The following is a 26,215-nucleotide window of genomic DNA, read 5'->3' on the forward strand; positions in this document are numbered from 1 at the left end:
TTGAGCTTTTATTTCCCCCCCTGCAATTTTTTTTTTTACTGACCTTTACTGTAACGATGTTTCAAATTCGTGTGACTTTCATCGGTAACAGTAAGTATTGCTAATTTTATAGAAAGTTCAAGAAGTATAAAAAAATTTGATACACACATTTGATATACAAGGCTTGTTTGATTTATTGCCAAACTAGAAAGGTTCAAGAGTCTGATAAAAAATTAACAAGAAATCATTCCAGATGCAACAATGTAAACATCTAAGAATATATTAACATGTCTCAGATGTATTGCTTTTGTGGACTACAAATGCAAGTTGATGTCATACTGTGATTGCTTGGAAAAGATAATTTACAAACCGGATGGATTATGACTTGCGCACAATTTTTAAACAAAGGATTGTTGTCCCGTTTAGATTTTTCATGTTCTGTCTATATGCACTGACAGCCATGATGAAGTTTAATGATTAATTTAATGATATCAAAGTCCTGCGACGTTAGATCAGAAATGTCTTGTCTGCAAGTGTTATTTTTTTACAAAATAGAGTAACGCGAGTAACAAACTCATTTCAATTTCAGTAATTGTAATTGCGTTATAAAAATACTTCGTTATATGCTCGTTACTGCACTGTTAGATGTCGCTGTAGATTTAGCAGTACATTACTGTAAAAATCCACAGTACTATACTGTATGTATACATTACAGTACAGTACTGCAGTTCATAATGCATTCTGGGTAAATTTGTTTGAGCGGGAAAATTTTACAGTATATTTTGGTCTTGATGTAACCTTGCTGTAGCCATTGCTGTAATGTGCCAGGTGTACTTGCAATAATCAGAGAAAGTGCGCCAGAGTCAAATCACACAGAGGGAGAGAGAGCACAACTCCTGGCTGCAGCTGAAGGAGGACGATTGATTTCTGGCAGTTCGGTAAGTTTGAAATATTTCTGTTTCATGAAAACTTAATTTTTAGTTTAAGAATGTTGTCAATATTTTGTCACAATATTGTTTTAAACGTGCAATGAGAGAAAAAAACGGTCGCCAACAAAGTTTCAATCTCCCTCAGAAAGTAAGCTAACGTTACACACAGATGTCTACCGCTGCTTTAACTCGCTTTACACCTTTTTTAATGAATATAGGGTTGTTTTAACTAAATTATGAGGGTTTTGGTGAGTTTATATTGTGATGAAAGTGTGGTGACAATGAAACTATTTTTAACGAAATGGACAAAGACAACCCGCCAGCGCGGTCTTGCGGTCCCAGCATAACGGTCGTTTATCTCGCCGTTTCATCCGTTCAGTTAGCGTCAGAGAAAAGTATTAAGTTCGACTGTTTGGTAAGGCTGTGGTTGTAAACAGACAGGACTTGACACGCCGTACACAGCATACTGTAGTACCGAACTACTCCACAGAAGTGAAAACAAGAAACCTCATATTTAACTGGATACATGCATCGAACTCATCGCAGCTTTAACTTCGACCAAATATCATTCAGACCATCTTAATATCAGATGAACGAAAGGGATTGCCGCGCGTATTGTTGTTGTTATTATATTACGGTATATCCGCAAAAGCAGAGAATATCTTCTCTTAAGCGTTTTACACTCCCAGTAAGTTGTCCAATACATTTTTATGGCATATTGTTTCCACCACTTCAGATGCATTACATGCAGTATATATAAGTTTCCAAAACACATCAAATCAATGCACGAAAAGAGAATGGGCTCCGCATTTACGTACCTTTGTCTTCTCGTCTCTGTCATCTGATCCTTCATCTCTGGATGTAAAATAGTCCATTATAACATCGTGTAGGAAACTGGCATCACCAGGATTGCTCAGATTTAGGCGATCATGTTTATCTTTAAAGTGAGCAGCTAGCTACTAACTTGTTAAAAAACTTTGCGTGAAATAGCGTGTTACACCGCAGCCGGTCCGGGTAAAACATTAAAGGGACAGTCTTTTTACCTTGTCACTATAAATCGCTATTTTCTGCACTAAACGAGACATTTTCAGAGATTTTCTGTAGACAAGATGTTATAATTAAAAAAAGACTTATTTAGATATTTAGATATAATATATAATATAACAACTAATATATATATATATATATATATATATATATATATATATATGTTTTACAACTGACTAAACACTTACAGTAATGTTTTATTTGTTAGCATAGCATGATATTAGATTAAACACTTAATAAATTTTTAAATCAATCACTTTGTCTCTGCACAATGAACATTATCAAATATTATTAATGTTGTAAAATATATTGTTCATTGTTAGTTCATATTAGCTAAGGCATTACCAAATGTTAAGGAATAAACTCTTATAGTAAAGTGTTACTAAATTTTCTTTTACCATTTCCTTCACAATGTCTATTTATTTCTATGGCTAACAGATTTTGTAACATTTGTCTTTTTTACAGTCTTACCATTGCTTGTAAGCTGGATTGGGTAAGATGGATCATCTTTAAAGGCACCAGGCAAGTACATGATGTACAGTTACAAGTCATGTATTTTTTCGACTGCAATATTAAATGCTTTCACGTCACATGCAAAATTACACAGGAATGTGGCTGACTTTTTATTTGTAGTTTACATGAGTGTCATTGCACTTTTCAGGAGTTAAGGCAGATGTGGAGGCACAACGGGTGATACCAGACACACACCAAGCACATTATGTTCGGTAAGTTTGCACTTTACCACTACAGTTTCTTTAAATACCCATATATACACTCATTCACTCATTCACACACAACACTGTAACACGACCATACACAACATGTACACAATTGTCTTAGTTTGCCATGTAGAAATATACAAACAGAAATATTCAGACTTTGGTTATAAGAAATTTAATTTAATAATTGTATTTATTTAGCAGAGGTGTCCCTGGACTTTATTGACAAAATATTTTGTTTTCAGAATAAAAAGTTGTGTCCAAATCAGTAACAATTGTACTTTCTGTTCAGGACATTCAATCATGACAGGATCCAGGTGGATGCTGTCCATTGAGGAAAGAGTTTGTTCAGCGGTAAGTGAATCTTCTGTATTTTAGTGAAATTAGGTGTGGAACAGTAGAATAAGAGCAAAAGGTTTCAGAATAGGAGTAAATTCAAGGCTGAGTTTAATTTTTTAAGAATCTTTTTCTATCTTATATTTGTTGACTTAATGTTTATGATATTTCTAACAGGTTTCTGGATAGAATTAATTCCAAAGATGGGAAAAAGTGCACATCCAGACAAGGAGCAAGCAAAAAGACAAGGAACTTGGTGCAGAGAAAAGCTGTGGCCATTAACCCCCATGTGAACAGCTTCATGCAGTCCCTGATTGAGTTCGAATGGACGACTTCAAAGTAAAGGCCACTGTGGTCTGTCTGCCACAGTTTAATGCATTTATTTTTAGTGTTAAATGAAATTTAAGTAGAATATTTAAAACTATGGGCCAGTGTTCTTTTTACCACAGTGAAATGTTACCTTTTAGTCGATGATGGACTTTAAACTGAAAACTTCAAACTATGGAACAGTGTTCTATTTGCCAGAGTTAAATATGTTACAGCAGGGGTCTCCAAACTTGTTTATACTTGTTGATTTTATTTTATGTTACTTGATTATATGTTTATTATTGTTTAAAATCTTGTTTTAAATATGTTTGTTTCAATTAAATGTTTTTTTAAATAAAATTTTGATACATACATTGCTTTGATTGCCTTTTAATTCATTATGTTTTAATTTAGCATTTTTACCATATTAATAACTATAGATTTAAACCTAAATCTCTAGCTATTTTATATAATATTATTGTATTAACTGCAATAAGTAATAAATAGTATTTATGGGTCAATATAGACATTACAGTAAATTACTGTAAAAATAGACTACTGTAATAAAATATTGTAAAATTACAGTACAGTACTGCTTTGTAACTATACAGTACTAGTTTGTGTACTGTAAAATGGTATTACAGTACAGTACTGTAAAACCAAAATACAGTAACTTACTGGCAACCGTGCTGCCAGTACCGTACTGTAAAAATACAGGGAAATCGTTAACAGTGTGCTAAAAGTAGTGGAATTACAGTAACGCGTTACTTTGTAACACGTTACTCCCATCACTGATCGTTAGTAAACCAAAACATTTGTTATTTTTGACGAGGCATTTGTTCCAGAGTTCAGTTTAGCCACTAGCCAGACTATTAAACAAACAGAAACTGAAGTTAAGTTCCACCAAGATGAGTTACAGCGACAACGTGCATGCATCTTATGAAAAAGCCTGTAGCACAGGGCTGTTTAAGGGGCGGTTCACATTTCGTGTTTTCCCGTGCGGAAAACGCGACCATTGGTTGGTTTTTGTCACATGACCTGCGGTGCGCTTGCGGCAATCTGAAAAGTTTAGATGTTTTTAACTCGATGTGGTGCGGAAGCACCTGGAAAAAACAGGTCACTTTCGTTATGAGCGCGCATAACGCTCGCCTACATTTGAAATAACGAACTTGAGTGCACAGAAAAAGATGCAATATGTGAACCGCCCCAAATGCTTCATTCTCATTGGTTGAGAAACGTTCTACGGGTGTGCATTATTTTTCAGTCAGCACCCACCTATAAAGTAGTTCCAGGTCTGTCGACCGCATTACAGTTTAATATCACTATGGTAAGATTAAATGAATAACAGATTTATTTAATTTCAACAAATAAAGCATAAATGTGTGTATGGTGAAAGAAAGAAAGAAAGAAATTGAAAGAATGACTAAATAAATTATTTAAATAAGAATAAAACAAATAGAGTAAAGAAACACTGATTGCCTGCTTGTTCAGTTTTGTTTTTGCGTCATTCCTGATAATATAAAAGTAGAACAAATTATCCATAAATACTAAAGAAAAAAATATGTAACAACCAAAAGAAACTTGCTAGTCAGTGCTACAGTCTCTTTCTCAATCACTCTCTCTCTCTCTCTCTCTCTCTCTCTCTCTCTCTCTCTCTCTCTCTCTCTCTCTCTCTCTCTCTCTCTCTCTCTCTCTCTCTCTCTCTCTCTCTCTCTCTCTCTCTCTCTCTCTCTCTCTCTCTCTTTCGATGAGATGCACAAGAAAAAAGTCCTACTCACAATAGCATTTTAAGGACAAAACCTGTCAATTGTCTTAAAATAAAACATCCGCTTTGTGTCTTGGCCGCATTACCACCTCGGGTGTGAGTTATTTTCGAAAAATAACATTCAACTTGTGTAAAGTGACTAAATAACAAGAACATGTATCATGCCATGATGGGACTCATGGGTGTTTAAACAGATGTTATGTTTGAAATAATAAATCAGTTAATTATGCAAATCAAACAAATCCCTGTACAAGCTTCTGTTCTGTTCCAGTAACATCATCCTAATGGTCAGTGTTTACAACCCAGCAGTAAAGCATTTAGAGCAGGATGTGAGGATAGTCAACATGTAAACTCCAAGGTTGTTTCCAGTTCACCGGGACCTGTTTTCTTTACAAGTGTATTTCTTTTATTAACAAGCTGTCAGTGTCCTGAAATACATTAGGCCCTGTGTTGATTCCATCATCTCTCAAAAAATCAGTGTGCGCCTCAGTAATACACCCTGGGCGACAAAGAAATTATTACCCTCAAAAAAGCTACTGTGCATTGGCTCCCATGAAACAATAGATCAGGAAAAACACTTCATGAAGTTTCATTTTGACCAGTGAACTCTTTTCACACCTGCTATGAAATTGACAAACACACAACCAACCACCCACCCTGAAGCACCTTTTACACACAACTGCACTTGATTTACCAAAGTAACACATGTTTCTAAACCAATAATTCTTTTTTTTTTTTTGGTTCGTAATCAACCAATTGTAGGCCTAATCATAATCTATGGAAGGTTTTTTTTTTGTTTTTTTTAAATTAATTAATTAAATTATAAAATAATAATTAAATTATAAAATAAAAAATAAAATCGCAAAATATGTAAATAACCGGAATGATGCTTCATCACGTTAAAAATGAAAATGAAATAATTTAATATAATGTTTTAATTTTTATTTTAGCATTTCATTTTCAAATTTGGGACATATTTTCAATTTTATTTTTTATTTTATAATTTAATTAATTATTTTATAATTTAATTAAATATTTTATAATTTAATTAATTAATTTAAAAAAGACCAAAAAAACCTTCCATAATAATCTACCTCAGATATCAAAATGAAATAATTTTCAGGTTGATCAGATTGTTGTACACTGCCCTAAGCCTCACCCTAAAACTTAAAAACCTAAAATCTGATTGGATGAAGACTTACTTGAGGAAATCACGTTAAGCTGCTATAGCACTTTGCATTTAGTCGATATCTTAGCAAAGCAACATACAATTAAATGCACAGGTTAAATTAAAGCACGGAAAGCATGACAGGTAGCTAAAGTAACGCAACGCTTCAATTCAGCCTAAATCTTTAGATGTATAAGCAGCTTAAATCCATAAAGCCCCGGGATCAGATGGTGTACAGTATGCAGCAAAACTTATTTTGCTGAACTGTTGTACTTTAACTTGCTGTGCCAGTGCCACTATCAATTCCACATAAGGGGCGAGCTTTATTATCCCAATGACTATATTGAAACTCTTAACCTATTTAAATATGATTTTTTTTAAGGTTTATGTTACATGCTTACTGTACTGTATATTGTGCCATCCACTCACTTAATTTTCAAACATCATTCTCAGTAACGCTCCAGTTATTTTCCCAAAAGCATTGTTTGTTTTCCTTTGTATCTTGGTTCCTTTCCACTTCTGCCAGGAACTGCTTCCATCTTACTGTACATCAGAGCCAAGAACTGCTCCAAAATCACCCGTGCGCCCCTCCAAAGCAATCTTTTATATTACTAGAAAAAGGCAGTCACAAAGACCTTCTGCATTTTTAGTCGTGCCACATAACTTTTCCCCCGGTTTGAATTTATGTCACCGGGGCCGCGTCTGCACAGCATTAGGTGCCCTACCAATCACTACGATTCCACAATTATGCTGCAGGCTGTTCATCTGTATCCTGTGAGACAGTGATCATCATTCTAAGTACCTTACCCACTTGAATTTAAATGTCATTATGATGACAAGTATATATATATACGTGGTGCGTATTGTCTGTTTTGTGTGTCACTAAAGCATTTTGTGTCCCTAATGTCAATAGGCCCTTGGCGATCAATAAAGTCACGTCATATAGTTCTATATTCTCATAATGTCACTCTCCAAGGTCTGACTGTGGCAGGGTAAATAATCTTTTTAAAATTCAATTGGATGCAAAGCAGTTGCATTTTAATAGCAAGTGCCCAAACCTAGCTTGTGCTTGAATTTAAACAATTTGGTCACATGATTGTAGTTTTCAAAGGCTAATGGTACTGTATTGTATGGTTTATAGAAGAAAATAAATAATGCAAAAGGGTTTTAAAATATAAATCCAAAAACACTTTTATTAATATTTTGTTAAACAGCACCCATAGATATAGTCTCAGATGTGCCCAAAATGTGTCTCTTAAAGAGCAACTATGATCCGATTTCACATTTCCTTTGGTGTGTAAGTGTGTGTTAGTACATGTTAACAATAGGCTTAAACCATGGGCACACATTGTATTATACCAAATACACAAAATAACGTTGTTTTTTAGCAAGTAAATAGGTGTTCTTTAAGTTTCAGCTTAAAACCCCACAGATCATTTATTATACAGTTGCATGTCCAAAATGTATCTATTTGGGTATTTTTGTGTCTGTACCTTTAAATGCAAATGAGCTACTGCTCCTCACTCCTTTAGCAAAAGAAACAGTGAGTGCTTTTAGTTAAAATAGATCTGATTCCTGTGAATACAGTCTGAGACAATAGTATCTAACTACTCGGGTATGGTGGACAGAGTAAAACTTGCTGAAGGTGTTAACTATGGTAATGTAGGACTGTCATTCAGTAGCTGTGGGCGGGGGTTTATCAGTTTGACATCATATTAACAAAAGAATCAAAACAACATATCTGATGAAACTGCTTTGGTTTAATGGGGATTAAAACACATGGAGTAAGTGGATTTATTTAATAGTAGGGTGGCTGTGTTCACCCACTGCCAACACACATAAACACCTTTTAAAGTGGATTTTGCATAATAGCTGCCCTTTAATAATAAACATGATAATATCATAAGTAATTCAGAACCCATTCAAAATTTTGCCTTAAGAGCTACAAAGGTTGCAAACAGTTGCGGCTGATGACTTCTTTTTCAAGGACGCACGAATGCGAAGCTCATCAAAATGTACCTGTGTTAAAGGAACACGCCCACATTTTGGGAATTTAGCTTATTCACCGTATCCCCCAGAGTTAAAAAAGTCCATAAATACCTTTCTCTTCTCCGTGCGTGCTGTAACTCTGTCTAACGCAGCCCCCGCTAGCTTAGCTTAGCACAAAGACTTAAAGTGAATGGCTCCAGCTGGCAAACTGCTCCCAATAAGTGACAAAATAATGAGTCCATTTATGTGTTGTGTTTTGTATAGTCACATCTTGAACAAATAACAAGGTCATATGAGACACAGCCATCTTTTAACAGTATATATACTGGGAACTATATTCTCAGAAGGCGAAGCACTACTTGGGCAGAGTGATTTGCACAATTCTGACCGAACTCTCTGCTCCTCAACAGGGTGCTTATCGGCTTCTCGGGTGTTGTGAGCAAATCACTCCACCCAAGTAGCTGTGCTTCACCTTCTGAGAATATTGTTCCCAGTATGAAAACTGTTAAAAGATGGCTGTGTCTCATATGAACTTGTTAACACATAAATAGGAAAATGTTCACATTATTTTGTCACTTATTGGGAGCAGTTTGCTAGCTGGAGCCATTCACTTCCAGTCTTTGTGCTAAGCTAAGCTAGCGGGGGCTGCGTCAGACAGAGTAAGAGCACGCAAGGAGAAGAGAAACTCTGGGGGATACAGTGAATAAGCTAAATTCCCAAAATGTGGGCGTGTTCCTTTAAGCCCGTCATGTGTGTGGCTCCTCACAAGATAATGTGTTTGGTGCGTCATATGTTCCTACGTGCATAACACATCATGTCTAAATACATGCCTGCTGCAGACGCTTCAAAAGGGTTTATGATATAAGAGACGCTTGCGTTTGTCAGATACTCGCTTTCTGTCATGTGCAATTGCGAGTATTTTGTGAACATGAGGGCCTCTTTTATCATAAACCTTTTTGACACGTATACAGCAGGCACATATTTTGACATGACGCGTGATGCACATAGGTTCACATTAGAACAAGCGAGCGAGCGAGGAGTGGAGTGTGCAAAATATAGTTGGAGCACAGAGCGGGTTTTGATCCAAAGGCCGGATCGATAGCTCTGTCTCACTCCGGTTCCGTTCTGATACAGCTCACACCACGTGATTTACTTGATGCACGTTTGGGACGTAGAAGCCAGGAGACGAGAAAGCATATTGAGAAGCAGCCCACTTCAACAATTAACAAAACTGTCAGCCAGGCGTAAGGCTTCCGTTGAAAACGGCAGGTGTTAGGCATGCAGAGGAATTTTAAATTTGAGCCAGTGAGGAGCGATTTCACCGGAACGCGATGAAATTGAAGATGAGCGGAGAGAGGAATTGAGCAAAGCGGTCTGGTGCAACTTTAAGCATTGAAGCAGGTTAGCAAACACCCACGTGAGCGGGGAGCGGAAATGCTCACTTTTCAGTTCCGCTCACTTGCTCTGGTTAACATGACGCACCAAACATATATTTTGACATGACAAGCCACACACATGGCACAGCAGAGGTGGGGGACTCGAGTCACATGACTTGACTCGAGTTTGACTTGAGAACAAGTTACTTGAGACTTGACTTGACTTGAAGGGGAAGACTCGAAAATGACTTGAACTTTTAAATAATAAACAAACAGCAATAAAATTCATTAAAATAAAAAATATTATTGTGACGTCAGCACCACTAAACAGCGTATGTGCCTTTAATGCTGAACAAATCAAACCGTGCCAAACATGGCAGACAGTAACGTTTTAGTCGAGCTCCACAAATAGTCTCGTTTGGCTATAAAGACATTGAACTGGACCGTGGCAATAAAAAAGATTTGCCAGATGCAAAATATGCAACGCGAGAATATCCGACAGGACAACCACAACTTCAAGAACCATAAGGTAAGAAAGTAATCTCTTTATAGGCAGTTTTACTCTATAACGAATACGCAATAAATTAACGTTAATCTTTCCTGTTTGTCATAATTTGGCCTTGGTTGCATATGCTTTAAATGTGACCATTATCATTACTAATACGTCTCGTAAATATGTATTGGGGAATTTGGCTAACAGTGGCGTAGCTGCTCTATATTACATGTAGGATGTCTGTATTAAATGTGCACATTGTCAAGTGTTTGTGTGGACTGCGTGTGAAAACTGCGCTTGCAGTTGATCTGTGGTCACCACCCACGGTTCGGCTCGCATGTAATTCGATTCGCAGATTGATACGCAAATTTAAATAGGGAAAGTTTATCATTTGCACGTGTTTTAACGGCTTGCAAATGTTAACAGTCAAGTGATTTTAAACCGCAAAAAGGTGCTAAAGTGACATTCACATTTCATTGTATTGTAATAATACCATTACCAGCAGATCTTTTGTCCACAATAACCATGTAGTGAAAAATCCGATATGGTGAAAACCCAAAGTGAGAGTAAATGTGACCCTGCCTATGAAATCCAGGCTAAAGTCTCATAATCTAATAATGGGATTAGGAGCATCAAAGTTTGATTTCAAGCATTAATTTGACATAGATTTCAATCTTTAACATGATCTCACTCAGTCAAAGATATCAAGGTATTATTTTTCCAGAATGTCTTTTACATTATGTAGGATGATTTTACAAAAACAGTAAATCACTAAAAATCACTTTAGCTGGGTTTTCACAGGTAGCCTCACAAATGAGAAAAAAAGGGTCAGTGGGTTCTAGCAATCTATAGATGGGAGAATGCTTGTCTCTGAGCACCATGAAGCAAAATATACTGCATAGCAAATGCTTTGAGTATGAAAGATTTCAGCAACCAGAGGAAAATTGCCACTGTTCTGTGAGGTAAAAATATGATACATGTGTTTAGCTTTTTTAGGGCTAAACGCTGGTGAGCGATTGGCAAGGAAAGACTGCAAATTCTTTGAGTGTTCATTTAAGCAATGCTAAAGTAATAAACATATATAATCCAACCGATTAACCAGTCTTTGTTTACAGTATATAACGCTATTAGGAGTGGGCATATGGCCCTTTAGATACCTGTATGGTGGTGTGTTAAAATGATGGTCAATGCAAAGACGATTACACATTGCAAACAATCTTCCGGAGACTGCTTCTCTGCAGGTTATGAATGTACATGTACGCTGTATAATGTAATGAGGGGGCTGCTATAATTACTTGAACAGCTACGCATGTATAAATCAAAACACATCCCTGGAACGGCAACTTAATGGGAAATATTCTTGGGGGGAAAAATAATTTTGCATTCAAGGCTTTTAGTGCAGTGTAAAGTAAACTTCTATAACTTCAAAATGAATAATGTGTCCAGAGGCTGCGGTGTTTAAACAGATTTGTGTGTTTGGTTTGGCATTTAGAGAGCTGTTTATGGGCTTTCTTTCCGGGAAATAATTCTGGTTACATTTTGACAAGCGTGTTCTGTTGGACAGAAAATTATAGTGAGTAATGAGAAAGTGGAATACATTAAAATGTCAGTTTTGGAGTTGTGGGTGTAAAAAATGTAGATAAGTGATAACTTAGATTATAAGATGGATTTTCGTACAGGCCGATGCCATAGATGCCGTTTTTCAATTTACCTCAGTTTTAAAACTGATCCCATTGCTACTGTGGAGCTCTTGGTCCAAGTCCCACTGGAGGCTTTCAGTAATTGTGTGTAGAGCTCATTGATCCGTCTTGTGATTGAACAAATAAATGAAGTGGGGGGGGGGGTTCAGGGGGAGAAATGAGCTGGCAAAACAATAGGGCTGAATGTCATTGCAATAAAGGGAATACTAGATTGTGTGGTCATCACAGCATGACATGCTGGGACTTTAGTTGTCCTCTTTGCTCAAGGACTTTGTGCAAGTGTTCGATTGATCGCTAGAAGTGTTGTGTTTTGGGTGGTGGTCCCTAACTAGTAAGCGCTGCTTAGTCATCCATCTTTTTTGGACAATGATGTTCCTTCTGCTAGATTAGTACCAGCCCAGTACTATTTTAAAGCAAACCTTTTTTTATTGCTAAAAACAATGTCATTTTGTGTATTTGGATATAATGCAATGTGTTTATGTGGTTTATGGTTAAAAAACACATTCTTTTCCATATCGTATATTTTTGTAGTTCCAGATTTCACTCTTTTCCTGAAACGCACGGATTTGACAGCTCTGTCCCTGATTGGCCAGCTAATCTGTACGTTGTGATTGGTCTACTAAATACCCCTGACGTCAGTCGGAAACGTGACGCTCCTTCCCATGTTTGAAAGATTCGTGCACAATGCAAACAGGAGTTAACTTACAGGCTGTGAGTCCTAAGCGGGAGGAATTATGATAATGTTGGTCATGTCTACATCACCAATCCACCCTACAATCCGTGTGTTTGTTGTAGTCCAAGAAAAGAGATTTATACTCGCATCATTGTTTACTTTGGGGTTTGTACCTTTTGAATATCAATAACATTTACTAATGCACACTTACACAATAAAAATGAAATGTAAAAACGTGAATCGGACAATAGGTGCTCTTTAATACATCTTGAATTAGTATGAAAATTCATGATAGCAAAAAAAAAAAAAAGACTTCTCATAAACCAGGCAAATATTCCTGTGGCTTTTCATTGTATTTAATGTATAAGCCGTCTACTTAGGGTGAAGAGTCATAGCCCATAACAATGAGATTCTGGCTTTGCTTCTGTAGCATCCTATTCCACTGCTAATCTGCTCGGAATAGCACTGGGAATGTAAAATTATTCTTCCTGACAGAGAAATTTCCCTTTATTAATACTTAAGACTTCATTCAATTTTCTCTCATTAAGAAATGCCTGCTTGCAAACCCTCTTAACACTGTATGGTAATATTATGTGTTGTGGAGGCTAGGGACAGTGATATGGTACATACATGAACATTGTTAGTCTAAAATGAGGGTAATTTAAAATGGTTTCTACTCTTTGTGTTTCTGTAATTTATTGTGAAGGTAACTATAACGCTCTATCACATGGACAGGTATTTCTGGGTCTTATATCTTATTTTACCTCTGAGACCCTTTTGGATCTCTGCTGGACCGTTGAGGTAAAATAGATGTGCTGTATACGCTCTACAGACTTTCAAGAACAAGAAATGTGAACATTATAACTTACTAGTATTACCAAAGTTCCTAGATTGTCCTCAGCTAACCTTCTGTCAAACCGCATGCTGTTAGATTTTCTAAAGCCCCAAGATTACGACGAAACATACAATAACTCTTGATTTTTTTGTACTAAAACAAGTCCTAGATTGTACTGCATGTGGTCTGACAATATTAAAAAAATGTTCAGTACAAGGTAGCCTCTTATGGAACGGCTGAAATTCCACAAGGGAGCGCATTTGTTCCTCAGACGTTGCACAATAAACATGACATCCGAATATATTCATTATAAATCATGAATGAAAAGTGAGATTCGAACGAATCTAGTTTCTAATTCCTAATCGATGGTTTTTGTCAGCGTAAACAGTCAATTTCTGTTATTCCTGTCGGTTTATTGTTTCACATTACAGTAATAGAAGTGTGACTGCAAATGACTGTGCAAAGACAACACTAAACAATTTTATCATACCAGTTTTGTGTTATCCATAAAATGTTTAAGGGCCCTATTTTAACGACCTGAAACGCAAGTGTGAAGCGCAAAGCGCAAGTAACTTTGGGGGCGGATCTTGGGCGCTTTTGCTATTTTCCCGGCGGGAGAAATAACTCTTGCGCCGGGCGCAAATCAATAAGGGGTTGGTTTGAAGTAGGTTCATTATTCATAGGTGTGGTTTGGGCGTAACATCAAATAAACCAATCAGAACGTCATCCAACATTCCCTTTAAACGCAAGGGCGCAAGTTCCATAGCGGGTTGCTATTATTATGACGGATTTACCAGGCGCACGCCAGGAGCGGTTCACAGCCGAGGAGACCGACGTTCTTGTAAGAGCAGTCAAAGACAGAGAAGTTGTTTTGTATGGGGATGGGAGAAACCCGCCCAAATCAGCGTCGGTTAAACAGGCGTGGGAGGAAATAGCCACAATTGTCTCATCAGCTGGCATCCCCAGGACGTTGCTTCGCAAGCGCTACAATGATGTCAGGAGACGGGGGAATCCCAAGCTTGCAAGCATAAATCGGGCACGCCGTGTAACGGGAGGTGGATCTGCCTCTATACAGGACCTGACGCCAGCAGAGGACATCGCTGCGTTCACCCTCACCGCTGAAAGCCAAAAAACGCAAGCAGTCCAACCCCAAAGTACACTTACAAATCAAGTTCACATACATTAAGGTTTCTTATGAAAACATTTTAATTATTATTTACATAAAATAAACGTAATACAGCCACACAACAAACTTATGAAAATATTTTAATCATTATTTGCATGATCATTTTTTAACGCAGCCACACAAAATAAATAAAAACTATCACCACAATGCTCACCACAATGATTTTCCTTATCTCATGTGTTAATATTTTTTATTGTAACAATTTATGATTAGCAAAAATAACTGTTGCATCTGTGTAGATTAGATAAGCAAAGTGTGTGCGCGTTGTGCACGCTATACATTATGGTCAAGCATGCGCCCTTAAAATAGCATAATGAACAACGTGCAACGCGCCACTGACTTTAGACTAGTTTTGTTTTTTGAAACTGCAAAATAGCATCAGGAATGGTCTACGCCTGAATACGCCTCCTTTTTTGCGCTGAACCGCCCAGGGAGCGCAAGTTCATTCCCTAGTTTGCCGACATGCGTCTGTGGAGGGAAAAACCCGCTGTGCGCCGGTGCAAAATACGAAGGATACATGCATCACTGACAAAGTCAATTGCGCTGGGTGCAAGATAGGGCCCTATGTCTTGTAGATATACTTTTAAAACAAATGCGTATTTTAACATTTAGCCTAGTCAAATGCCTTTCTCAACTTTTATTGTAAGTGCTAATGAACCTGAAACAGTCAGTGGGACCTTTAACAGAAGGTGTGCTGGGATCTGCCAATTAGTAATGATATATAAAAAGGAAATACATTGTTATCTTTAAGGGTTAGTACACCCAAGAATGAAAATGTTGTCATTATTTACTCACCTTCATGTCATTCCACACCCTTGAGACGTTCATTCATCTTCAAAGATTAAGATATTTCGATGAAATCGTAAAGCTTTCTGAGCCCCTATAGACAGCAACACAACTCACAACTTTCAAGGCCCAGAAAGGCAGTAAAGACATTGTTCTGCTGATGAAGAGCCTACTTGCTTGAAATGTCACACGCTATGAGAAAGTCTTTAATTAAAGACATTTTTAAAAGCTTTGGCTCTTTGGTGTGCTGACTTTACATATATTTTTCTAGTTAAAATGTCCATGTGGCTACAATTGTTCAATCTTAATTTCATGGAAGTACATTTCATGTAAAACGTAATATGAAAAATATTAGTTCCCTGCTGGCTGATGTTTAAAACATCACTCTAAAAATGCCTGTGTAATTGTTAAGTCATGTTGGGTAAAAATTGGACAGAACACACCGCTGGGTTAAAATTGACCCAGTGCTGGGTTATTATAACCCATGGTTGCATAACAACAACAACAACCCAACAATGGATCATTTTTAACCCAGCATGGGATAATTTTTTTTAACCCAGCATGTGTTTGGTCCAATATTTACCCACTGGTTAAAATAACCCAGCCATTTATGTATTAATACCGATTGAAGATTTCTAAAACTTTTTGAGACCAAAAGTATTCTTGTTTATTCATTATAAAATGCAGATTGAACCTAGTCGCATAGACTACTTTAACAATGTCTTTACTGCCTTTCTGAACTTTAAAAGGTGTAAGTTGCATTGCTGTCTATGGAGGCTCAGAAAGCTCTCAGATTTCATCAAAAATATCTTAAGTTGTGTTCTGAAGATCAACGAACGTCTTACGGGTGTGAAACGAAATAAGGCAGGGCTCCAGACTAACTTTTTTCACAAGGAGCACAGTGGCCCCTAACTGAAAATTTTGGGGCGCAACAAGAAAATTTAGGGGCACACATCGTAAATCAACATGTGAACCAAATATTCACATTTCTACTAATTTCCACTGTATTACTAAATACTTTGATGATAGATGCAGAAAGAAAAATGTGCTGTTTCAAATTCCTTGTCACATCACAAAAAAAGATCAAATTTACTGGTCGCACATGTGCAACTGGATGTAAAATTCAGTGGCACACTCTGAAATTTTGGTGGCTGGTTTTGAAATATATAAACTACATTCTTAGACCTATTTAACAATACATAGTTTGTCGTGATATATTAACATTTACATGCAAAATATTGAAGTAAATTCAGGTGTCCCGCTTACGGGACAGTGCCAGTTAATGTAATGCATTAACTGTATTATAAAGGTTTATTTTCTTGAGCCGATATTTGGAGCCGATACTGCTTTTGCTCACTCAATTTACATCATAAAAATGACACAATGATCCCAAATGTTACAAGTCTCAATTTTAAAAAGTAACATCTATTGAACTTGAACTGCACTTTCCAAAATGACGAGAGAGAGAGAGAGAGAGAGAGAGAGAGAGAGAGAGAGAGAGAGAGACAGAGAGATGAGAAATAAACCCCCGCTTTGTCCAGCTATGATCAGCTGTTAGGCCGAGCTTTCGATGTTGTCATGGAAAGGTTGGTTGTTTTTAGTCACATGACCTGGAATCGCTTGCGGCTTCCAGCACTTTGTCTGTAAATAATGCCGGAAAAAATCGGCAAACGCAGCAGCCACATATCGGCCGATGACGATACACAAAAACTCACAAAAAACGGTCGTCTAATTGGTATATGTTAGTAACTAGGGATGCACCGATACCACTTTTTTGGAATACGAGTACGAGTACGAGTACTTGCATTTCAGTACTTGCCGATACCGATACCGAGTACTTAATAAAAAAACATGATTTAAATTTACAGGTAACAGCTTTAGTCATATAATTTAACAAAAAAACAAAGGACTAGTTTTCCAGTTTGTTGTAAACTCTGCCTCTTTGGACAACACAGGAGGCATTAACCCCTTACACGCCGCTCAAACATAGACATTTCTCAGACCGTGGTATCGATTCCAGGTATCGGGGGACTTTTAACGAGTACGAGTACTTTAGAAAATGTGGTATCGAGGCCGATACCCGTATCGGTGCATCCCTATTAGTAACTATGTTTTTTTAGTGGCTTGGCAAAATAACATAGTATGTAAACAAATAAATATGGTAAAATGCACATGTTGTAATAGTCCAAAAATGTAAAACTCACATATACATGAATACATTACAGTGACCATTTCACACAATATGTAACAGCAGTCCCTGCTCCATTTCTCCATGCACATGGGTTGCTCAAAAAGGCTTTTCTGCTTCAAGGTAACAATTTGAATGTAAAACTGCCATTTCATGAAAACAAAAGCAATATAAACAACAACTCTCTGCCTTTACTGTTAGTCTTCCAAATGCAGAGAGCGACTAAAGAAATAAAGCCAGGTAGAGTCTCAGTACTGTCACTCATTTTTAATAAAGCTTTCTAGAGAGCTGGGAGACCAACATAGGTACCAGCCCAGCTGCAGTCATCGATCCCCGGCAAGCCTAACGAGAAAAATGCATGTGTCGTGCGTGAGGCGCTCCTCCCCGCCTGTGAGGAGCTCTCTGTCTCTGTTCCTGTCAAACTCCACTTCTCCTCTCCCACAGCTGCATGGAGCAGATTGCTGGAGAGAGGTGTGGAGAGCAGGAGGCCGTCTCAGTGGCCGGGGGGCTGCGGCAGACATATTCACCCACCCTCCCTGTGTGCTGACATATCTGTCCTTGCTCGATACAAGCTCAAAATTAAGATGGCAGCATGCGAGGCTGGTCTGCCGTGTCACACTCGCCATGGTAGCGGTATTGTGCAGCCGCTCGTGCCGTTTGCGACCATCGACCAAGCAATTCTCATTCATCATACTGAATATTGTGGTGGATATTGTTATTCTATATATCAAATTTCTCATTTTGTCTCTGTCAGTATTTTCCCTCCTCGTCTGTTCTTTTCACACCTCTAGATAAGATGCAAAGCCGAATCCATGAAAACGTGGCGGTCAGTGTGTGTGGGTATGTTTGTGTGTGAGCGTGTAAAGCTTACTCTTCGAGAAATGTCACATGCATCATAAACTCCCCATTCATCAAATCCGAGATTCCCTCGATTTCTCTCTTCCTCTTGTTTATTGTGTCTATGCCATCTACTTCTCTTTGGTACAGTGTTTTGTACAGTAAGAGGAGACACATTGACTATTGTTGAGCCATTGTGGTGCATGTATTGATTTAACAATATCTTTCTAATTAAACTCAATCTTTAAGGCGTATCAGTGCTATTCTGGGGGGGGGGTAAAGTAAAAGAGCGACAGGGATCTAATTATTCTTTTCCCTTTTATTAGAATAGCTAAGATGATAACCCCAAAGGCACTTTCTTCTTCACACATTTTCTTCTCTCTCTGTATTTTATCCCTTCAGCAGGATTGTGGATTTAGATTTTCAGTCTGTTCACTGATTGTTTCACTACTCAAATCCAAAATTAAACTGTTTTTCTCACATGCAAACTGAACAATACAGAATAAAAGGATGAAGAGGAGAAGCAGAAAAAGGAATGATGGTCTTTTTGGACCCGTCTACATAGAAAGTTCTTTGCCAGAATAAAATGTAGTTTGGACTTCATGCTACTTAACTCTTTCCCTGCCATTGACGAGTTATCTCGTAAATGAAGAGAAAACATTTGCATGAAAAAATGTGTCCTGATGATTTTTTTTTTTGTTAATCTGTAATAACACGATTATTCACTAGATTATCCACTTACACAATTTATAAAAAAACTGAAGCAAAAAATTGATTTACTAGTTTTAAACTCTGTGTATGTATGTAAGTAAATTCACCTTCACAAAAATGCAATTATTTCAGCTATTTGCTAATTATTTTTTTTTTAAGAAAAATATTTAAGAGTATTTAAAAAATATATTAAATTTTTTTTATAAAAAGTATATAAAAAATATGTTTTGTTTACTGTTTGTTTGAAAGCAGAGGGTCTGTTCTTTCATTTGATATATTTTGTATGTTTATATATTTTTAGAAGAAAATTTTCCTGGAAGGCATTTTGTGAAACTATTGTGAAAATCAAGTTTTGTGAGTTCAGCCAAGTTTAACCCAGAAAATGCTTATATTTGACCCAACAATAGTTTGAAACAACCCAGCATGGGTTAAATTACAACCCAGCGGGCTGAGCTCGTCTCTTTTTGCTACCCAGTCTCACAAAGTTTCGTGATATAGTCACGTATTTTTTTGATTCTTTTTTCGTGCTATTATCACGAAATTTCGTGTTTTTTCGTGATCGTATAACAAATTCCTGTTTTCGTGTGATTATCACGTATTGGTTATTCAACTGCTTTTTCCTATTTTTAAACCATTGTCGCTTCGGTTTAGGGTTAGATTTGGTGCTTGCATTAGAATGTCACTTTATATATTGGTTTATACTATTTTTTCTGATTGATTTTTTTATATGTCGCCTGGCGATAGGGTTAGAGTTGGGTTTGGTTAGGGATGTCATTTTATGTAAATCTAACCCTAAACCGAAGCGACAATGGTAAGAAAATAGGACAAAACAGTTGAGTAACCAATACGTGATAATCACACGAAAACAGGAATTCGTTATACGATCACGAAAAAACACGAAATTTCGGGATAATAGCATGAAAAAAGAATCAAAAAAATACGTGACTATATAACAAAATTTCGTGAGACTGGGCTGCTTTTTGACTCAGTGCTGGGTTGAAAAAACCCAGCATTTTTATAGTGTAGGCAAACTGGAAAAAAATGCACAGTAGTTATTCAATATTTATTTTATAATCTCTAAAGTGTATTTAAATGTAACTGACAGGACATTAATGGTTAAAGGGATAGTTCGTCCAAAAATGAAAATTACCTCATGATTTACTAACCCTGAAGCCAGTTAAATATCCTACATCTTTTTTCATAGGAACACATATTCAAATATTTTTAAAAATGTCCTTGCTCTTCCAATCTTTATAATAAATGAATATGGGGTCTGCTCCTTCAAGTCCAAAGAATGTGCATCCATCCTTTGCAAAAGTAATCCACATGGCTCCGTGGGATAAATAAAGGCCTTTACAGGGTAATTGATGCGATTTTGTAAGAGAAATATACTGTACATTAGGGGTTGAACCAACTAGTCGACTAGTCGACTAGTCGACCTTAATGCAATGTGGTGACGCTTTAAGCCTGAGGTCGACTAGTCGCGTTGATCACACAGACAGTGGACTAAACGCTACTACAGCTAGTCATCTCTTTCTTTCCAAGATCTTTTTGTGTGAAGTAAAAAATCCCTCACACTCAGTTTTTCATAACTGGCCTGTTTGTACTTAATAAACCAATAAAAAACATTTGGCGCGAGGTCACTGTATTTGGTTTCGCACGCTCACAAGGTTTGCGAAAAGTAAATGCTACAGGCTATTTTTTAAAATAAATTAATAATAGATAAATTCCTTTATTCGAATAGTAAATAAAATACAGCAATAAAATAATTAAAATTAAAGTCTCTCCTGGTTGTGTTCCAAATTATTAACATTTATGTCTTTTAGGCTAACAGTAAAGTGCAGAGTAAGATTTGTTTCTGTAAATCCTCAGACATTATTTTTACCACTTAATTAAGTTTTGCTTTGTAGAAAGCATTTCTTTTAAGTGAATTTCGTTTTGTATAAATTATATCTTAATTTTAATAAATGTTTCATCAACCAATTGCATGTATTTAATAAATAAAAAGCAAATATAGCAGAGAATATAATAACCGGTCCGTGCATGAAGGCGCCGGCACAACAACATAGGAGCTGTATAATTTTAGCATTGTTATGCCGACATGCATCGATTAAAAAATGCTCTAAAACTGGACTTATTGTTGCATTGTTACGTTAAGTTGCAACATATGAGCTGTATAATTTTTTTAATTTAAGTTGCAACATAAGCTGTATAATCAGCATCTGTATTTATGTTCTGCTAATAAATTGTGGCATGTTGCAAAGCAGTCCCATCTCTTGTGTTTTGTATGATTGACATCAACGACTAGTCGACGTTGACTCGACTTTGATGTCATAACAGTCGACTTTAAATAATTTGAAGTCGTTCAACCCCTACTGTACATATTTAAAACTTTACAAACGAAAATAACTTAGACTCCTCTGCATTCAGGAGAGAGTATCAGCGTAGTGTGTGAACTTATCGTAGCAACGTATGACGAATGTGGAGCGTAAGTCTGTATAAGCGAGTGACAATATGGGGGTGCTAACCCAGTGATGGTTTAAAAGGCCAGGAGGATCATCAGGCTGAAATGCCAAGTGAAGTTGTGTGTCATCTGCATAGAAGTGGTAGGAAAAGTCATGTTTCTGAATTACAGAACCTAGGGATGTCATGTATATAAAAAAGAGAAGTGGTCCAAGCACTGAGCCTTGAGGTACCCCGGAATTAAGATGTCTGGGTTCAGAGACATCACCTCTCCAGGATACTCAAAATGACCTGCCTGAGGGGTAAGACTTAAACCATAGTAGCACCGTTCCAGAGGCCTTGAGGGTCGACAGGAGGATGTGGGGATTGATAGTGGCAAAAACAACAGATAGGTGCTGGTCAGGCGGACAAAGAACAGCAGAGAAGGTTTTAAAGAGACCACAAGAGTTAGGTGAGCTGTTGAAAATATGACATTGAGGTCTTTAAAAGCTTCTAAAACCAGATTTATTTTATGGTACACTCTCACAAAGGTACAAAGGTTGTCACTGGGACGGTACCTTTTAAAAAGGTCCTATTATGTACCATATGGGTACATATATGTACCTTTGGGGTACCAACATGTACCTCTGAGGTACCAATATGTGACTTTTTACTGCTGTACCTTCTTGTAGCTTTTTTCTGAGAGTGTACCTTTACTACAAAAACACAGGCTGTCAAGTCATAGACTGCCTTGGCAATAAAATATCTGCATTTGGTTTCAGACAAAGCCACAGATGAACCGATTATTTAAGGAAAAGGGGATTTGCATTCTAGAGAGCATTTTATTGGGCAGAGAGAAGCAGAAATGAGAGTGAACAAGCCTTAGACATTTATCATTTAATTACTGTCTGCTATGGTAAGAAAACACAGCACAAACCTATCACATCACAAAAAATATTTCTACAAATTGATCATATATACACACAGGACCCACAGTAGAAACCAGCTATCAATTAGTTTAGCATTGATCTGCTCTGGAATGTTGATGTAGTTCATTTTATAATGTTTGTGTAATGCACATGTATCATTTTTGTGCATTGGTCTTGAGCTGCACTCTGGTTTACCTGTTCCAACAAACAGATTTGTGATGTTTTTTTCTGTTATAGGTGCTTTGGTAGAAAAAACATTTGCAACATTAATAAAAAAACATATATTATTTCCCAGCATGACTATAAAAACATATTTCCCAGCATGACTAACAAAACTGACTCACTGCTTTGATGCGGAGATGGGTAACCGGTTCATACATATATAAAGATTTGACAAGCACATTTTCTTTCCTGTGCTGATGTATTTGCTATAAAACCCAGAATCTGTAGTGAAGCACACTAAATAGCTTGCACTTTGTTTTAAAATTAATTTATGGGACAGTCTGGCCAAACCACACCCTCTTTAGCCACGCCCACTGACCACCCAATCTAATTAACGCCTGACGCGAACTGTTCAAAAAATAGTAAAGTACTCTCTATCTGGGAAGCATTAATCCGATTTACTTCTTTTGCAGAATTTCCAGAAGTAATGACACACAAGGAGAACGTTTACAAGGTACCAGGTTGACATATCAAGCGGTTTGGAGGACAAAAAATCATGTTGAGCGTTTTCAGCATCAAATCTTTAAAAAATATTCTTAGTTTAGTTCATTTTTTAAAACAAAAATTCAACATAATTGTTCGTAAATTGTTTTCCTGTCTTGGGTTTTCTAAACAACACAAAATCACTAAAACAATACTCTTTCTTCATCACTCTAGTTTTATATTTAACTGTTAACACAGTTTTATCTCCGCTTGACAATTTCAGCTCAGACCATAAAACTTAACACCCCATAAGTTTTTGTGCCTGTATAAAGTTTATGATTGGTTGTATGTTGCTTAACAGCGTGCTGTAACATTCGAGAATCTCACTGTTTTACAGTTCAAAAAGTGACGCTACAATGACAACATTTTGATTTTTGGTTAAAAGAGGATTTATATGGTGTGTGCAAATCCCTATGACGTCTTTAAATTTATTATGATACTGTTAGTTAAAGGTGGGATGCACAATTTTTGAGAAACGCTTTGGAAAAACACACTTGTAGCCAATCAGCAGTAAGGGGCGTGTCTACTAACCAACATCGTTGCCTGGGTTGCGTATGTGTGGGTTGGGTCTATCAAAAGAAGGTTCAGATTCTATTGGGTTGGGTCGTGTTTAAATCGTCTTTAAATGTGTAATGTGTTTTGTAGCGGCATCTAGCGTGAGAATGTGAATCTCATATTTTGAAACGCAATGAGAATCGAGATGTGTATTATATTCAGTATTAAATGAATTAATATTGCTGTGCACGTGTGCTGGGGGAGCTGTTTCTCAAATATAAAACAATACAATCCTGTGTGGTTCACGAGCTCTGTGTTAGTCTCAGGGTAGGTATCAGAGCCAGCAGGTTGTGTTGTGTGCAAACGGGAGCGACTTGTACTCTTTGAGAATATCAGATGAGCTCTGAAAGTAAAACTCTTTGTTTTTGGAAGACATTCCCTCAGTACAGGTCTTGGCTCAGGTGTAGCCACTGTCGAGTGGCTCCTTCCACTTCTGAACCTCTTTCAAGCACTGAGAGAGAAAAAGAGAGACGCGTCTAAGCATTTGAGACAGCTCTGGCACCCAGAGTGGCCAGCGTATCTCTTTAGCTGTCTGTCTTACTGCAGAACAAACATGTCGATGAAAGAGTCTTTTCTCTCTATCTCTGCCTCTATTTGCATATCTTGTTTTACCTCGAATCTCTCTCGACCGTGCTCTCTCACTTCCTTGCTCTCTCTTTGACAGGTTATCTTTTTGCTGGTGATGCTGGATTGTCACACCTGAGGGTGCAGAAAAGGAAAATATCCTCCGGAAAAATAAGAACCAGGGAGGAGGGCTGGACTAAAAAGAGATAGAAATCAAAAGTGAGATAAAAAGAGAAGGGGGTTGGAAGTCTTTGCCTTCTAAGATCTCTTTAATGTCTCAGTTGTTTCTCGAAAACTGCACTGAGATTAATGAAGCGCATGGAGACTTTTGCCCGAGGAGGAGACTAGGATAAATACCAGCGTGTGTCCCTTCTGGAGTTTAAGAACAAAAACACAGTGCTCAGATTTATCAAGATACCATCATGACATGCAATCAAATGGCAGAAATTTCTATTTGAAATATGTGACCCTGGACCACAAAACCAGTCATAAGTCGCACAGGTATTTTTGTAGCAATAGCTAACAATACAATGTATGGGTCAACATTACAGATTTTTGAATGCAAAAAAATCCTTATGATGTTAAGTAAAGATCATTTTTTGAAGTGCAAGATACTTTCAGTTTGTCTTATGCGTCAAATAAATATGCAGTTTAATTAACTACATGTGTACAAGTATAAATCATTTTTAATATAGCCGCTAAAAAAATGAAGAGAACACGTCAGATTGCCTTTTATAATCATGTATAACATGTTATCATTTCAGTCCTGTGTCTTTAAACAGCAAACCTCAAGGAGTGACATAAAGTCACCCCAACACAACAGCAATGTAAAGACTGAGAGTTTTTAAAGGACAAGCAAAAGATGGGATTAAAAATCAGGGTTATTCAATCACTTTTGTATTGTTCCTAAAGTAAATATTAAAACATTTGCATTGTGTTATTAAAAATGAACTTGTTTTCTATGCAGTAAGCCTATTCAAAATTTGAATCTTTTTACTTTTTTCCCATTTTTAATTTTTAGCAATTTTTTATTAAAAATTTGGCATAAATGTTTTTTGGTAGTTGATAGAATGAAACAAATTTTTTTTATTTTTACTTAAACACAAACCTTTAAATAGTACATTTAGATAAACTGAAAACAGCATTGAAATAGTCTCTTAATGTTTTCTGCGGCTGTATATATGAAGAGTTTGGTTCCAAAATGCAATAAACGCCATTTTTTTTTTTTTTTATAAATAGTTACCGCCATAATTCGGTATTGTATTTGGTCAGTATTAAAAAGTAAATTCTTAATTTTATGCAAAATCCAATATCCGCCGCGTTATTCTGTCATCTTTTCTCACTTTTTTCCCAAAACACGATAAATGTCAGTCCTCCTTCTTTGCAGAATGCAATAAATCTGCTCAACAAATCACAACTGAATCCTAGTTTTCCTCATCTACTTTGTACTTCGTGATCAACAAACAAACAAAAAAAATTATACTTTGATGGCATTGATAAACCTGTGGTGGGTTTCACTCGGGCGAAGGAAAAAATGCCGGCTGTTGCTTGTTCTCACATGACAGCATCAAGCTTCTGTCATGCTAACACATTGACCCCAGGGGATCTTATAGACGGTTTCAGCAGTGACAACATAAACAAGCCGCTGTCGCGGTCCGCACGTAACTTCCGGTAAACTCCGCTAATAATAAATAACAACAAAGTTCTTTAAACGTAGTTTATTTATATAACAAGCAAAAAAACAACACACAGATTAACTAGGAGACCAAAACATGTGTTATTTTCGACGAGGAATTTGTTCAAGAGATCAGTTTAGCAACTAGTCAGACCATTAAAAAAAACAAAACCGGAAGTAAAGTTCGGATCCAGACGTGTCACGTGCGTCCGATGAAACCGTCTATATGAAAAACTTTTCATTATTTTACTCGAATTCAACGAAAATCGAGCAGCACCGAAACATTTCAGCTGATCGCTGTGAAAAAAGTTCAGTGATGACG

General features: G+C 36.9%; 1 protein-coding gene and 1 long non-coding RNA gene across 3 annotated transcripts in view; one reads left to right on the forward strand and one right to left on the reverse strand.

The window, feature by feature from the left end:
* Window positions 1-26,215, reverse strand: part of olfm2a (olfactomedin 2a) — a 124,460-nt gene that overhangs the window by 82,589 nt on the left and 15,656 nt on the right. The window lies entirely within an intron of this gene.
* LOC135744977 (uncharacterized) lies at window positions 619-3,688 on the forward strand. Of its 2 annotated transcripts, XR_012336458.1 has the most exons (5): window positions 619-917; window positions 2,421-2,477; window positions 2,617-2,680; window positions 2,967-3,028; window positions 3,188-3,688. It is a non-coding gene; the product is annotated as an uncharacterized lncRNA (long non-coding RNA). The 2 variants fall into 2 exon arrangements; XR_010530906.2 differs by lacking the exon at window positions 619-917 and having other exon boundaries at window positions 2,221-2,477.

Source organism: Paramisgurnus dabryanus, chromosome 3, assembly GCF_030506205.2.
Source record: "Paramisgurnus dabryanus chromosome 3, PD_genome_1.1, whole genome shotgun sequence".
Classification (NCBI taxonomy): Eukaryota; Metazoa; Chordata; class Actinopteri; order Cypriniformes; family Cobitidae; genus Paramisgurnus; species Paramisgurnus dabryanus.